Source organism: Anser anser (assembly GCF_964211835.1).
Source record: "Anser anser genome assembly, chromosome: 4".
Lineage (NCBI taxonomy): Eukaryota > Metazoa > Chordata > Aves > Anseriformes > Anatidae > Anser > Anser anser.
The window spans coordinates 52,771,951-52,786,579 of record NC_139724.1 but is presented as its reverse complement, the minus strand read 5'-3'; the positions used below and the strand labels follow the sequence as shown (position 1 = coordinate 52,786,579).

Below are 14,629 nucleotides of genomic sequence, written 5' to 3'. Positions count from 1 at the left end.
ATGTAAACAGAGAAGTGGGTAATATGAGAAACTCTGACAGCATAGTCTCTCATTTAACCAATTTACATAAGTTATTATTCATATAAATAAAAGTGTCCTTGAGTTATCTATAAATTTTGTGGTCATTACATTTTTCCCTCCCTAATCATCTACAAAAAGCTTTATACTAATTACGGTAAAGAGACAAAACTGCAGTAGAACAGAGTGTGTTATGAATAGCAGAATGATATTTACAATTTCAATAAAATGAGTAAATAGGTTAGTTGCATGAATGTTGGGGAAACTAATTTCTAATGATATGTAATTTACATACGTCTAACCCATAAATTCTGTTTATATATCTGTCTTCTGCATGGACCACTGGCCAATTGATGTGCATCCATCAAGTCATGGACCTTCTGGGGCATACAAAATATGTCCACCTTTAAGAGGACAACCTCACTGTTCACAAAATCACAGAATGACTGAAGTTGGCAGGGTCCTCTGGAGGCCATCTGGTACAACACTCCTGCTCAAGCAGGAACACCCAGAGTAGGTTGCCCAGGACCATGTCCAGACAGCTTTTGAAGATCTCCAAGGAGAATCCACAATGTCTCTGGGCAACCTGTGCCAGTGGTCAGTCACCTGCACAGTAAAGAAGTGCTGCCTCATGTTTAGATGGACTCTGTTGTATTACACTTTGTACCCACTGCCTCTTGTCCTCTTGTCCTGGCACTGGGCACTGGGCACTGGGCACTGGCCTCTTGTCCTGGCACTGGCCACCACTGAAAAGGGTCTGGCTCCATCTTCTTTGTACCTTCCCAAGCTTCCTCTTGTCCAGGCTGAATGGTCCTGGGTCTCTCAGCCTTTCTTAGCAGTAGAGGTTCTCCAGTCCCTTCAGCATCTTGCTGACCTTTCATTAGTCTCTCACCAGTATGTCCAGGTGTCTCTTGTACTGGGAGGCCCAGAACTGGACACAATACTCCTGATGTAATCTCACCAGTGTTGAGCAGAGCGAAAGGATCACCTCTGTTGACCTACTGGTGATACTTTGCCTAATGTAGCCAAGAATACCACTAGCCTTCTTAGCAGCAAGGGCTCTGCTACTTACAGAGGAGTAAACTAAATATTTGTAACCTGCAGTAAGACTAAATTAAAGGAAAACAAGATTTTCAGCCTTGAAATTTGTTTAAATAAAAACAAAAACATACTTTCTGAACAGATTTGGGTAATTTGGGTCTGTGTCATATTTCCTCTGTAGATATAAGAAGAAACCTTTGCAACATCATAACCTATGATCTGTAATTGTGACATTAAGATGGGTCAAATTTCTCTATAATGAAGATTGATTTAAAAAGAAAAGAGATTTCCCAGTGCAAATATAAAAGATGCAATACAGTGTATTTATTTGTATTTATTTTTTATTTTTATTAACCAGTAGAGTCAGGCTTTCTACAGAGATCTTCTGTTGTCAGGTTTTAAACTGACAGCTAAAATCACATCACATTTGTAAAATATGGACTACGCATTATATGGTGTTAGTCTTAGTCTCTTTTCAGTTGCCAGAGAGAAATAGAGTGGGCTAGAATACTTTGAATGGAAATGAGAATTAGATAGTCCTTGGGAGAGAGAGGAAAAAAAAAAAAAGCTGAACATATTTACAGTAATACTGGAGATGAGAAAAAGAAAACGTCATTTTGTATGAGACTAATGGCTTTGTTAAGTCTACTGTACTTGAAGTTAACTTATTTACATAATGCATGATGCTATGTCTTAAAATGAGAAAGAAGATAAGTATTAGGGAGTCCAGTGAATAGCTTTTCTAGCCACAGTGTTTCTATTCACTTCAAATTTTACTTCCACCCCTTCCATCGTCAGTTATGCACACTTCTGTCTCTCAGACTCTTCTTCTCATAATCCGTAATAGACTGGTAGTTATTATTCCTAGCCTTCTCAGCCCTGTAGTAGATTGGTAGTTAATATTCTTAGCCTTCTTTTGCTACTCAATAGTCCTGCAAATGGATTTTCTACAGGCTCATGTAAATTTAAAAAATGCTGCAAATCTCAGGTCTCCAAGAAAGTTTCTAATTTGATTATAACTCATCGTTAATTGCTCTTAACAGAAAAAAGCATCTCAATTGTATTGCCTGACAAAGGAAATTCTGTAGGACAGAGTTCGCACATGTGCCAGGTAGTGACATGGATATGTGTTGTGAAGGTTCTCGGTGGAGAACCTCTTAATGAGGATGCTGTGTAGCAGTGACCCAGTGCAGTCCTGTGATCACAGGGTGGGATATGGAGCAGCTGCAAGGGCAGCTACTCTCAAGGCAAAAAAAAATCAGTAAAATACAACATTTCTATTATAGTCAAGGGCTTACTTATCAATCAAATAATCAATACCAATATACTGTATAACTTTCATTTTAAAAAAACTTGGAAATGCCCACTTCTATGGAGCTTTTTTTTTTTTCTTTCTTTCTGTTTTAACCATGATGGAGGAATGTGATTTGCAATCAAAATTGTTATACTGTTTAGAACAAACATTATGAAGCAGTTTAATTTCTTTAACTTGTTTTCTGAATGGATTTTCAACTTCTTTCTTTCTGACAAACACACAGCGATCAGAATACAAGATATTTTCAAATATCTGTAGGAGTGGATGAAGATGTTAGATATTTGATTCCCCTCCTGCACCAATTCTATATTATTCACCTCTTTTTACAGTGGTCAGTAAATATTTCTCCACTCTCTTTCTCAGCATTTAGATAATCAACATTTCAGACCTTCTGCTAAAATTGCTTTGCATATATATGTATATATCAGTTAAACAGTAAAAAGTAATTGTTGACAATCACAGATGAAAGGATTTGGAATCTGTGAAAAAACTTTGTGAAAATGTTAAGTGACTATGGAGTTTACTTGTGCTGTAATTTTCTGCTTCCTAATTTCCATTCTTAATTGTTTTCTAAATTTTCCATTAAAATTCCCAAATAACTTACAGTTTGTCCTCCTGCTGGTGAGAACAGAAATAATGCACTGCTCCACAGCTAAGTGCATTTACTTGCATATAAATCTATTTCTATTTAATCCATTCATAAAAAATCACACAGGCTTTCTGGCCCTCCTTGGCCAATTCATAAATGCTGAGATCTATAAACATGTTTCTCAGAGCAAAATGCAAAGTGCTAATCTCAGTGTTAGACCTGAAACTCTAATAGGCACGTTCAGTAGTCTGCTGAATTGTGCTTCTATGTTTGATTTTTTTTTTCTTTTTTCTATGCAGTACAAGAATGAGACATCTCCCAGGGTGTGTAACTGAGATTTAAATAAGATTCCAACACAGTCAGAATGCCTTGTCTAATATTGAATAGTTCTAGCTGAAATCAGTAGCTGCATAATTGTCTACCACCCATTAGTCTTTCTGATGAAGACAGAGAGAGACAGTACCCTGTCCCACCCCCACAGCATGTATTCCCATTATTCCATTCATAAAATGGCCAAAGAACAAAAGAATTCATTGGAAAAAAATAAAAAAAAAAAAGAAAAGGAGAAAATCATAGGAATATGCACAGCTGTGCCATGCTAGGAGGCTGAATTTCTAAGTATCTGCATAAAATGTTCAAAGAAGAAAATAATTCTGAAAAATGTGAGTAGCACAGAGCCTTTCTGTTATTTCTGGCAGTCATGGAGCAGCTGCTAGAGATTACCCCTAGATTACATTGTCACTGAAATTGTTACCAAATCATACACATTTTTCCATGTTAAACCTGTAAACTCATGTACTATGTAGGTTAATGATTTCCATTCATTTCATATGTTATACTTTAAAATGCCATAGTGCACCTTTGATTGGTCTCTAGAGATCCGTCTCTATGTTCAGTATCTTGTCAACCAGAACAGAATTTTCTACCCTTATGTCTGCACATTCATATCCACTGCTCAATAAGTGTAGACATTTATAACACTCCAATGATATATTTTTAAGAATTTTGTCAGTCATACATTCTGCCCTGTTCTGTGGTCAGATCAGTTATTAAAGGCAATTCAGGAGAAGTGATTTCAGTCCAATTCTGCCCTGATAAATTTCAATACCCTGGGATGACTAGCACCCAGAGGTGCAGAGAGTGAGATGCTCCTCAAAAGCAACGTGTTTCAATTTTGCATCAAAATGACATAAAACTCAGGGAGGTTGTTCTCAGTCAACAGGATTAGAAAACTGTAGCATTTTAAAATAAATCAAAATTTTGGAAGCCAAAACCCAATTTGAAGTCCTTACCGGACTATACTTTTTTTTGTTGTTTTGTTTTTTTTTGTTATACAGGCACAATCATAACCTGGGCCATGAGTTTTATTGGCTCTGGTACATTTCTTAGTCTCTTCTTTATGAGTCTTCCATGTACATATCATATACAAGCTGCAATGAATATTCTGGGCCTGTTCTGTTGTACATCCCAAAGTTCGACAGGATAATGCTTAGGGGTTGTCCATTCTGCACAGAGGTAAGTAAGGCTCCCCTCTGTAACAGAAAGGGAGTGTTTGTCTTCCTTTGCCTTGTGGCCATTTAAGAATCTTTCAGCAGCACAGTCAGGGCAGTTACCCATTAAAAAGTTGTCAGATACAATAATTGAAACTGTTCTTTTAAACCCACTGAGGAGAGGTTTAGCTCTAATAGAAGTATAGACTAAGACTCACCTCATCTCTCTCTGTCTATACAACATATGACACCAGAAAAAAGAAGCTAATTGTAATCTTCCTACCCATTCGTTCAAAATAGTTTCTGGCTTGTTTAATTCTTTAGGGGTTAGCTTGATGGCGGGTTGTATGAACCTTAAACTGTGGTTTCTTTTGTGTCATGCTGCTTCGGCACTGATCGAAACACTTACCTCACGTCTGTCTGCTGGCACCATCAAATGCCTGTTGCAAATGAAACAATTGCCCAGGAGCAGTGAATTTTCAGACCTGTGAAGGTGCAGTAGGAGTTTGATGTGGCATCCAATGGGAATGCAATAGGAAAGGAAAATTAGTCCTTCAGAGAGAGCTTAGCAGTTCCTAGAATAGAATAAGAGCACCATTAGCTGCTACCCTGTCAGACATCGCAGCTTCGGAGAGAGCAGACTGTCTAGGAGAGTTTTTCTGTAGGCTCAGTAGGGAACCCCTGAACCAAATAAAAACTTTATGGAGACATCAAGAGGTGCTTATGCACACCAAGAATTGGTGCATTCTTTCTGCTTGCTAAATTTTAAGGACTGCATCAACAAGTGTGAAGTAGTGTCCCTGATGCTTCTGAAATAGCTGTGCAGTCTCAGACACCACAAAATTTAAAAGTTAAAAACAGTGACTATGCTCTAACAGTATGACAAATATGGATGTGTTCTATATTGCTACCCTTTCTGGAGGCAAAACAAAGTCCTAAAACATTTGATTTCTTCTCCATCTTCTCCCAAGCAGGAGTCACTGTAATTTAATCTTGCTTGGGGCATTGACTAAGCTGTGTCCTTCCATAGATGTTAGCTATCAATAAAAATACTTTGTCCAGAGCTACTACACTACTTTTCTGCCATGGCAATGTTTTTCTGTGTCTTCTGAAGCTCTGTTGATTTCTAGTGATGTCTTTCTTTGGCAGGGTTTTATGGCAGGATTCTGAGGAATGGTACTGGGGTTTCTGACAGATCTAAGCTTCATACCTAAGGAGTCTGGAGACTGTGCTGAGGGCATCAGAGCTGTGCACAAACGGGTGAGCCGCTTGCCTTTTGCCCTCACATGCTGGTGAAGAAACTGAAACTACAAAAAGCCTCAGTAATAACAAAACAACAGAAAGACAGACAACGGGACTGAGAAAGGCATTCACCGCACATCTCATGCTCACTATTTCTCAGTGGCTAGGAAAAAGAACAGGACTGTTGAAAAAGCTCCAGGCTGTATACCAGCTATTCAATTCTATCTCTATATGCCAAAGGTTATTAAATCCCTTTCTTTGAATAATGGTAATGAGTTGCTGACAGGCACAGGAATGAGTGTAGTTACTATTACAGATATCTGCAGACATGGTAAAACTAGGTCTAGCAATCAGAAGGAAAACCTGTAGTGGAGAAATATTTTTTTTCTTGAATTTAGGTTAGAGAAAGCAAGACCGTGTTACTAAAGCAGCTTGATACACATTATTTTCAGAATAGAGCATAGATAACAAGGAATACAGGAGTTAATGCAGTTGCAGAGCAGGAACCAGAGATTCAGCAGGAGAAGTAAGGAGACACCTCATAAAGCAGACACTGTGTGGTGCTTGTTTTTTCATGTGTAGAGGCTACTGAAGAGGATTTTAAAGTCCCTCTCCAATGCACCCCCTTACCTGGCCATCTTATCATGATGAGACCTTACTGTCAGTGTCTCATGAAGGTCTGTTGGTGCATTTGAAGAGGACACAAGCAATTCTCCCTGTCTTTTTCTGTCAACAGGACCTGAAGATTTAATTCCCTGAGAGACACATGAACCAAAACCTCTGTACCACCCCACCCCAAATCTTTTTCTCTACATTAATACAGGCAAATACTACAGGTTGCTGTGGCTATCCAAGGCCCAGAAGATCACTGATTCGGCCCAATGAGTAAATATAGGACTTATTAATGCTGACCTAAAATAGTGAGATAGTAGCTTGTTGAGGGAAACAGAAACAAGGTTTAGTTTGAAACAAGCACTAAATTTGCACTGCTACTCCTGCTTCTAGACTGGCAGGTCAGGGCTTTTTATTTCAATGTGTAGGGGTGTGTTGACATGTGACATGTTACACGCATTAAAAACACAAGTAAAATGCTTCCAATTAAATAGCAACTATGTAGGAAGTGGCTATGTAAATAATACAGTATAATTATGCTATAAATATAAAAAATGAATTAAAAAAGTCCAGTTGCAGTCCTGTCTATGTTATTTTATCCAGATACAAACCGAGCCATAATATTCAGGTACACTGCCAATGTTTACAAATATACACACACACACACACAAAAAGAATTTTTGTTTGTTTGTTTTCATATTGATGATGCTGAATGTAAATGCATCTTCAAATATCAGTTCTGCAGTTCATGCTAAAAATTGAGAGATCTGAAGTTTGGACAAAGTCATGTATTGTTGTACAATAACATACAAAGAATAAGCCAGAACAGCAAAATGTAATGAACTAGTGAAATAATATTAATAAAATAAAAAGGCTGAGGATCAACCATCAGGAAGTTTGCAGATGATACAGAGCTAGGTGGGACTGTCGATCTGCTTGAGGGTACAAGGGCTTTGCAGAGGGATCCAACTGCATGACGTTCAACAAGGCTAAATGTTGTGTGTTGCAACTGGATCACACAAACCCCATGAAGCAGTATATGCTTGGGCAAGAGTGGCTGGAACATTGCCTGGCAGAAAAAGACCTGCAGGTGTGGGTTGGCAGACAGCTGAGCATGAGCCAGCAGTGTGCCCAGGTGGACAAGAAGGCCAAGAGCATCCTCGCTTATACCAGAAATAACGTGGCCAGCAGGACTAGGGAAGAGATTGCCCCCTTGGACACGGCACTGGTAAGACTGCATCTTGAATATGGTGTTCAGTTTTGGGACGTACAAGAAGGATATTGAGTTGCTGGAGCATGTTTAGGGAAGAGCAATGAAGCTGCTGAATGGACTGGAAAATAAGTGTTATGGCTGAGGGAACTGGGGTTGTTTAGTCTCGAGAAGAAGAGGCTGAGGGGAGACCTCATTGTTCTCTATAATGACCTGAAAGGAGATGGCAGCAAGGTGGGTGTCAGTCTCTTTTCTCAGGTGACAAGTGACAGATGTGAGGCAATGGTCTCAAGTTGTGCCAGGGGAGGTTTAGCCTGGATATCAGGAAGAATTTCTTAATGGAAAGGGTGGTCAAGCATTGGAACAGGCTGCCCAGGGCAGTAGTGGAATCACTCTCCCTGGAGGTATTTAAGAGACATGGATTTGGTACTTAAAGAACATGGCTTAGTGATGCTTCTCAGTAGGTTAGGTTGATAGCTGGGACTTGGTGATCTCATATGTATTTTCCAACATAGGTGATTCTGTGATTCTAGAAACATCATTAAAAAAGAATGCAGAAGAATATAGGAATGGTGGAGTAATATGTCTTGGTTTATTATGCTGTCAGAGAGAAATCAATCTGACAGAGTGCAGCTAAAATATTCCCCAAAGCATCAAAACAATATATGGTCAAAAGGGCATAAGGGAAAGTACGGGGGTGAGGATGGGGACACATAAATAGGCCTTAACAATGACAGAACTGCTCTCTACTGTGTCATTGTTTGTAGTGGATGGATCAGAAACTCTCCTTCCCTGAAGGAGAATGAATCTGTCACAGCATGTGAAACTCCTTTTCTAGCAGGAACAAAACAGATAGCTTTCTTCATGCCTAAGCCCTGTCTTAGAAGTAGATAAAAAGAAACAATTTCCTTTTGCTAAGAATAGTTTTGTCAAAACAATTTCATCCTAATTCTGAACACTAAAAATAATATCTGTATATCTTCTCTAATTTAATGTATGCTATGTTTTCAAAGAAGAATATTTTTTTTGTCTTGGACATTATAGGATTCATACAGATCTCCAACACTAATGTAAGGATTTATTCTTCTGTTTTGTAGAATCTGAATTTATACTTTTGTATGTATTTTGTTGAAGCTATGGTTTTCTAAAATAGAACTTACTTATGAATGACACTTCTATTAGGGAAGTAACTCAGTGATGCATTGGAGTGCAAGCTGTCCACGAGATATGCTTTATTAATAATTACTGTAAGTGACAGAAAATTTTAAATGATGTGCAAATTTCAACATTCTTCACTCAGAGGATATTTCAGATTTTCAAGAATAAAACTTGACATGTATCTAGAGGACACTTTATAAGGTCCCTGGGTGAAAGTCTTGTTCGTATGTCTAAAGATACAAGTCATGTTTGCAGCCAGCAATTTGTTTATGATTTTTTGTTTCTGGCTATTTGGTGGAAAGAAACCATCTTTTCCTGTGGGTCTTGCAATAGATGTCAAATTAAACTTAGAAATGTACACTAAGTAAAAGAAAAAAAAAGTGTTAGCAAAACATAGAAATATACAGTAAGAACAGCTTAAACACATTACCACATGAAATGCTTCTTCATGTTGCATAATGACAAATATATATATATATATATTTTCTTTTTTTTTTGGGGGGGAGAGAATATTCATTAAATGTTCTAACTTATCTTCCTATAAAATGCTTGAGGGTGCAGTATCTCTCTTAATGTATGGATATGTTTATGTAAGGTTTATATAGCTATATTATTCCATGAAATCAGATACTTTGCCTTCAGATATTTTGATTTAATTACATAACTCATCTTTCAGCAGAACTCAGAAAAAACAAACAAGCAAACAAACACAGACTTAACACTGAAGTGAAGGAGATAGGGAACATTTGTGAGTATCATAAAATTTAGTCAAGCCCAAACTCCAAATGATCATGAATTCAGTAATCTCTGTGATTATAATTAAACATCATTGTTAAATAAAACATGTACTGGGTTCTTCTTTTAACTTTGGTTTTGATGGCTTTTTAGAGCATTCTAAATGCTCTAAAAGATATGGTTAGCTTTAAATGTATTTTTGAGGAAAAAAGAGATAATCAGCATAGAAGAAGGCTTACGCTTCAACTGTTGAGACTAATGAAACAAATGTTTAGTTACTATATAAGATGGCGCAACATAATATGAAAAATTGGGTTGAAAATTAGAAGTACATCTGAAGGATAATCAGAAGTGTTTTGATTGCTCAATAGTTCTTTCTATTTCTTTCTAAGAAACGGCAATAGAAACAATTAATTTTATGTGTTTGGCCCTTGGATGGCCTTTGTGCTCTTTTCAGCTCTTTTCAGAATTATGGTATATGATGTTCACATTTACTTTTAGTTTTCCATAAGCAATTTCTAGTGTTTTGTGCACTGGCAAAACATCATGAGTCTGACCAGTTTGGCTGCACTCTGTAATCTCAGCTCAGACCAGATGGTGAGCCTCAGCTGCTGTGTGAAACAGGTAAAAAACAAAATAAAACATAACAAAACACAACCTGTGAGCACATAAAACATTGTTGGCAGTTTTATCAAAGATAAATTCCAGAAAACAGTTTTTTTTTTTTTTTAATTATTTAAATATTTATGAAACTGCATATCCTTTGGGGGTAGATGCATTTGCTTTCTGAATGATCAATGATTTTATCCTTTCACTCTTCTATGGATTTGTATTCTCTTTCTAATATAATCTGTGCAACATTAAACTGACAGGTGTACTTTACTATACATATCTTCCTGTAAGTCGGAGGGTTAAAAGAGAAGTTGCAGGGAGGACTAGGTTTTAATTTTGTAAATAAATTAACAGATAAAATGTCCATGTGTATTATACTTTGTTACTCTGTGGTGCATACAGGCACACAGGACTGGGAGCAATAAAAGGCATAAAAAAGATAAAGATCTGCCCAGGGCAACAGATACAGATTTAAGAGGTTTCTAGGTGGAAGAGTGGTGTTGAGTGAATTACATTTTTTTCCTTTGGTGTTTGTCTGTGTTATTTAAAGGAAAGCAGATTTATTTTTTTTCCAGTGGGTGTTATTGACAGTTAGTTGCTATATTTTTTATGAAGTGGAAGCAAATTTTTTCCTTGGTGAAGTGGAAAGGAAATTTAATCCTTAATTACTCTGACACTTGTTGACTGGAGGAAGGAGATATGACTAATTATAAAGGAATATGATACATGCAGTGGGTGCATGGAGCTGAAATTGGATGTTTTCACCCCTCCTAGGTCCAGCTGTGGACATTGCCTCTACACCTATTTTATTTGCCCTCCCGTGCATACTTGCTTTTGTTCCCTTTACCCTTCCTTCATCTCCTTCCACAAACCTAGAAGGCAAATAAAAACTCCCAAAATGGAGTATAACATACAACTTTTGTAATCTCTAAATGCACCTTGACTTACAAAAGCTTTTAGCTAGTTCATTTACCGATAGCCTCTAGTGAAACTTTGCATCCTGTTTGGGAGCTCAGGATGAGAAAAGGGTGAATATGCACTTGCAGTTCCAAGGCAGAAGCTTTGTCCAGAAGCTGAAGTGAAAACAAGCGAATAAAAAACAAGCAGAAAGCTCAGGGTTAACACTGCTGCTAACAGGAGATGGAAACTGTTAGCTTCAATGTTCTCTTTAACAGAGAGGGTGAAATCTCTTTAGCAAAACTGTTACAAAATAAATCACTGAAGTTGGGAAATAACATGATTCTGTTTTTCTGTCCAGCCTCTGTCAGTTTCTTTGCTGGCAGTCTTCAAAGGTAACTGGAAGAACTAAAAATGCTGTTGGTGGAAACAATTTTTCATTAAATTTGTAACATTAGTAGAGTAAATGCATCTGCTTTTTGGGGGGACTGAAATGACACTGTGCAGTTTGAAAGCCAAAAATGTTGAGTCAGTTCAAAATATATAAAAAAAATCTTAGTCTTCCTTCATGAAGAGGCGGCTAAATGGTAACAGCTGAATCAATCAGTCATTCCTTTGTGGGTAGGGACAAATTAGTGGGTGGTGTTATATTCCTTGCTGAATGTAAATTCTAAATAATACTGTGTTCCTAAGAGGTATATCAAATAATTCTTACTAAAAACGTGAGAATGTCAGTAGATATTTGGATAGGTCCTTCATTAGCTTCCTAATGGTTTTAATTTCAACAACTGTAATGGTAATTTAGCAAAATGATACTTAAAACAACCTGAATAATCAAACAACATCCCAAATTAAATTACCATTCTACAACTGGCAGGGTGTGTGATTCCGTCTCATCAGATGGTGTCAAACTGTCTAAAGCTCATAAAAGGGGTTGTGCTTTGACCAATGTGTGTATGCAAAAGCTAGAGGTGTATCAGTCTGGCTAGGCAACTGCATGCCATAAGAATCATCAACCTTACAAATCACAACTCTTGCACAGAACTATCCACTGTTCGCATAGCTGTAACTGTTCAGCAACTTCTACATACCATACTGAACATTCAGCCATGACTATACATGCTGGTTGTTATTGAAACCATTCTCAATGGTTGTTTGTAAGTGGGGTAACATCACCTTGCTCTGCTGTAATCATTGCTGCAGTTGTTGTGTAGAGCTTTTTTGACAGTGCTGGGGAAAAAAAAAATTAGCTACTCCCATTTAATGTGAGTATAATGAAACAGAGAGAACAGACCACATCTAGAATGAACTAACATACTCCCAGTAAATCTACTTCTGGTACAGAGAGATCTGAAAGCCAATGTAGCCTTTAGGAACTAAATAAAATATTTATAGTATCTTGTTCTTTATTTATCAATGCCATCAGCAACAAAACACTACTTCATTTTACAGAGGCTCCATTTATATAGCACTGCATAAGAGAAGAGAGTGAAAGTAAATGGACAGAGAAATAACCTTACTTTTTAAAATGGCATTCAAATTAAAAAGCAGACAAATACAGACTTGAAATAATAAAACAAAACAAAACAAATCAAAACAAAGAAGCCTGACCCCAAACCAAATACAAACACAGTTCTTAAACTCTAAATATGTTTAAATTCTATATGTATAAAAATGCATATGCCAAGTCTGTCATGCTCTCAGCTGTTAGACTTAACTCTGTGTGTGGTGCTCTTCATTTGATCCCTTCTGACTGCTTGTGTCTAATGGCTGACTTCAGTTTTGATAAAATTATTTTTGTACAAATGCTTTATTTAAAACAAGAAAATACTTGAGTTCCTATCAGATCACGGTGGCATCCTGCTGCTCTATCTGCAATTGCACATATTTAATCCCTGTGGCTGGTAATAATTAACTCATCTAAAAGCATGAGGAGAAGGAAAAATTTTGTCTTTTTTCTTTTTTTCCCATTGTGACAGACTCCGGCAATACTCTGTGTTCAGAGGTTTGTGCATGGGAGCAATTTTATGCCAAACATTTCCATTTCAGTTGATTCATTTGAACCAACTATATAGAAAATTATGGAAAATGAGAAGTTTTTTGTTTGTTTGTTTGTTTGTTTTTGTGTACTACTTATTTCTTTGGCATTTTGGCTTGTCAAAATTCTTGTCCCAGCACAAGTGGTCCCAGCACTTTGCTCTGTCTTAGTGATCTTCTGTTCATTTGCCTGCAGGTTTGTGCTGGCTAACTGTAAGCCAAATTGTGAGATTCACAAGTTGAAAAAGTGAAGTCCTGTGATCAGTCTCTTCATCACTCTTATAACGCTTGCTTTAACTATAGAAGAAGGCACCAAGAAGAAATAATGTTCTGAATGTGACATCATAAAGCTGAAATGTAAGTATGACATCAGACTCTCACATCAGCACTGGGTGGTCTAAGCGGAGCAGCGGAGGAACCTCAAGCTCATGGCATGTATTTGCATGGTGTGATTCTCCCAGGATTCACTCATAAGTGTGGTGTTAGAGGGTGATGAAAAACATACTGTAGTAAAGAGCTTTCTCTTTCACTAGAGGGCACACTAGATCAGCTATCAAACATTCACCCTATGATGGGTGGGTCACCAAGGGGTCCTATAAATATATTCCATACTTGAATACTGTAATATAGCATCCCTGAAGTTAAGGAGAGAAATATATATATGGATATATTTAAAACCCACCTGGATGTCATCCTGTGCAACGTGCTGTAGGTGATCCTGCTTGGCAGGGGCATCGGACTGGATGATCTTCAGCGGTCGCTTCCAACCTTGGCCATTCTGTGATTTATTCTGTGATTCTCTTATTTCAAAGCCATTAGCGATATTTTAAACTTTTTTTTTTTTTTTTTTTTTTTCCGGCTCAGTGCCATTCATCTCAGTGGACTATTATTGAACAGTTAGAAGTACAAGTACATTAGTGGATAAGAACACTTTCTGGGGACTTCTCCCATAACGAAGAATTAAAGGAAAGGGGGAAAAAAAAGCCATTTTGTAAAATGGCTTATTTGAAAGAGACCTAAAATCCTGACATAGGTAAAACTTTACTCTGTTCCGTGAGCTGCCTTTGCACAGTCAGTGTCTTTTAAATACTGTTATATAAGTGAGCTCTCATACTATTTTAGTAGTTAAGGCTTTTGAAGCAAGCTTTTTTGACAGTGCAAGAAACATTAAAAAACACAGCTCTCAGGGAGTTTCTGCCAGCAGAATATGTGTGTTCAGTGGTCCTTTTTAAATTTATGACCCAATGTCTTTCACCAATGTTATTAGTCCCAGAGAGGAAACCTAAGTTATTCATACTCTACAGTGAATAACAAGGATTTTATTCTTTTGTAAATTATATGCTCATACAGCCTTTTCTGAGGTAGGAGAAAAGCTGCTGAAGAGAACTGGAAGGGACATTTTCTACATTTGTGAAGGAGAGAAAGAAAAAAATCTCAAAACAAAATGAAAGGAAGGCAAAGGCTTGCATTATCCTTTTTGTTTGTTTGTTTGTTTTGTTTTAACGGCTGGAAATAGCTTGTTCTTCTCCTTCTAGCATAAGGAGAGATGCGAGGAAGGGGTCCGCCTTTTGAGAACAACAGCGATACAGTTTAAACTTAGCAACTCTCTAGGTAACACTGCCAATTCTGCTTTGACAATTATTGATGAAGGAAAGCGTCCCAAAGCAAGGTAT

General features: G+C 37.4%; 1 long non-coding RNA gene across 3 annotated transcripts in view; it reads left to right on the top strand.

Annotated features, from left to right (window-relative positions):
- Window positions 1-14,629, top strand: part of LOC310898714 — an 82,955-nt gene that overhangs the window by 64,513 nt on the left and 3,813 nt on the right. For all 3 annotated transcript variants that reach the window (XR_014583573.1, XR_014583574.1, XR_014583575.1), the window contains exon 2: window positions 13,153-13,313. This is a non-coding gene — a long non-coding RNA (uncharacterized lncRNA). The remainder of the gene's footprint in view (window positions 1-13,152; window positions 13,314-14,629) is intronic.